Source organism: Mus caroli, chromosome 10 (genome assembly GCF_900094665.2).
Source record: "Mus caroli chromosome 10, CAROLI_EIJ_v1.1, whole genome shotgun sequence".
NCBI classification, from domain to species: Eukaryota; Metazoa; Chordata; class Mammalia; order Rodentia; family Muridae; genus Mus; species Mus caroli.
This window is the reverse complement of record NC_034579.1, coordinates 83,622,510-83,624,551: the sequence shown is the minus strand read 5'-3', so window position 1 is coordinate 83,624,551 and position 2,042 is coordinate 83,622,510. Positions and strand designations below refer to the sequence as shown.

Below are 2,042 nucleotides of genomic sequence, written 5' to 3'. Positions count from 1 at the left end.
TTGGAGAAATGGCCGAGTGGCTAAGAGCACTGGCTGCTCTCCCAGAGGTCACAAGTTCAATCCCCTGTAACCAAATGGTGGCTCACAACTATCTATAATGGGATCCAATACTCTTTTTGTTGTGCAGTTGTGCATGAAGACAGAGCATATAAATAAACAAATCTTTTTTAAAAAAATCAACATCAATGTACTGGAGGGGGTGGTAAACACAGAGGAAAAGTTCTAGGGCATTAGCCTTCAAAAGAAAAGTTTAGAATACAATCCCTGAAATACATGTAAGAAGAGCAAAAGCAGGCAGACGGGATAAACACAGACTGAGAAGCCTCTGCCCAGAGGGCTGTGAAGAGATGAGCTACAGAATGAAGGCACCCACGTTGCAGCTATGTATCGAGTGGGGATACACAGCCAGGACACATGTAAAGAATCCAAACAGCTCAGGAACAAGAAGGAGCCTTTTTCAAAATACTCATGTGGCCTAGAGAGAGAGTTCTGACAAACAGCAAATGTCAAAGAGGACATGGGAAATGCTCAGGATCCCTAGTCATGGGAGAGTCCACAAATTCTAATAAAGAAGATGTGGTGGTTTGAGTATGCATAGCCCAGGGAGTGGCACTATTTAGAGGTGTGACCTTGTTGGAGTAGATGTGTCACTGTGGCCATGAGCTTTACGACCCTCATCCAGGCTGCCTGGTAGTCAGTCTCCTAGCAGCCTTCAGATGAAGATGGAGAACTCTCAGCTCCTTCTGCACCATGTCTTCCTGGATGCTGCCATGCTCCTGCCTTGATGACAATGGACTGAACCTCTGAACCTGTAAGCCAGCTCCAATTAAATGTTATCTTTATAAGACTTGCCTTGGTCATGGTGTCTCTTCACAGCAGTAAAATCCCAACTAAGACAGAAGCCAAACAATAACAAGCTTTGGTGAGGACGTGGAGAGACGTAAACCCATGTGTACTGTTGGTAAAAATACAGATTAGTACGGCTACTGTGAAAAACAGTACAAAGTAAAACACAACAACCAGTGACCTCACACCCGGACAGATAGCCAAAGAACAGCAAATCAGTGTCCTCAGAGAAAGGCAATGCTATGCCCACCACAGCAACCTTCCTAAGGGGCCACTAATAAATGGAGAATGTGATTTACAGAAACACATTCGGTGCTTGGAAGAGTCCCGTCACTGATGACACCCTGGCTGAGTCTGGAGGACACAATGCCAAGGGAGGTAAAGCAGAGACACAGACACACTGCACGAGCTGTACTCACCGTACAAGAGTCACACTCATGAGGCCAGGCACCAGGCGTTAGGGTGCCTGAGGAAGTGGGGAGATGTCCATTGATAGGTATAAATTTCCAGTAGGAGAAATAAATTCAAGAAATCTATATCATGATAACTACAACTTATGCTATATACTGTTAGCTAGTGAGAGAATAGATTTCATGTATTTCAGGGATTGTATTTTAAACCACACAATGTACATGATATAATGTATATGTTAAATAACTTAACTATTCCATAATGTGTGTGTATGTATGTATATATGTATACATATATATACATACATATATATGTATACATATATACATACATATACACACACATATATATATATACATACACACACATATATATAAACACACATGACTTTTAACTTATCAATTTAAATTTCTAAAAGTTCCCCAAACAAAAACAAAAAATAACTACCACTTTCCACTTCTGACCATTCATATATATCTACTAGAGATTTACCCAAAATAAAATTCAATATATGACAACTTTATTTCCAATTAATAGTAATGTTAAAAATCGTGCTATGGTGCTCGCTTCGGCAGCACATATACTAAAATTGGAACAATACAGAGAAGATTAGCATGGCCCCTATGCAAGGATGACACCCAAATTTGTGAAGCGTTCCATATTCTTTTATGAATTTCCCAGGCAAATGGTTGGACCTGGAGGGCATCATCCTGAGTGAGGTAACCCAATCACAAAAGAACTCAAATGAGCGCCGGGCGTGGTGGCGCACGCCTTTAATCCCAGCA

General features: G+C 41.3%; 1 non-coding gene across 1 annotated transcript; it reads left to right on the top strand.

The window, feature by feature from the left end:
• Nucleotides 1-1,816: 1,816 nt before the first annotated feature.
• On the top strand, nucleotides 1,817-1,923 carry LOC115032288. Its single transcript, XR_003837928.1, has one exon. It is a non-coding gene; the product is annotated as a U6 spliceosomal RNA (small nuclear RNA).
• The last annotated feature ends 119 nt before the right edge of the window (nucleotides 1,924-2,042 follow it).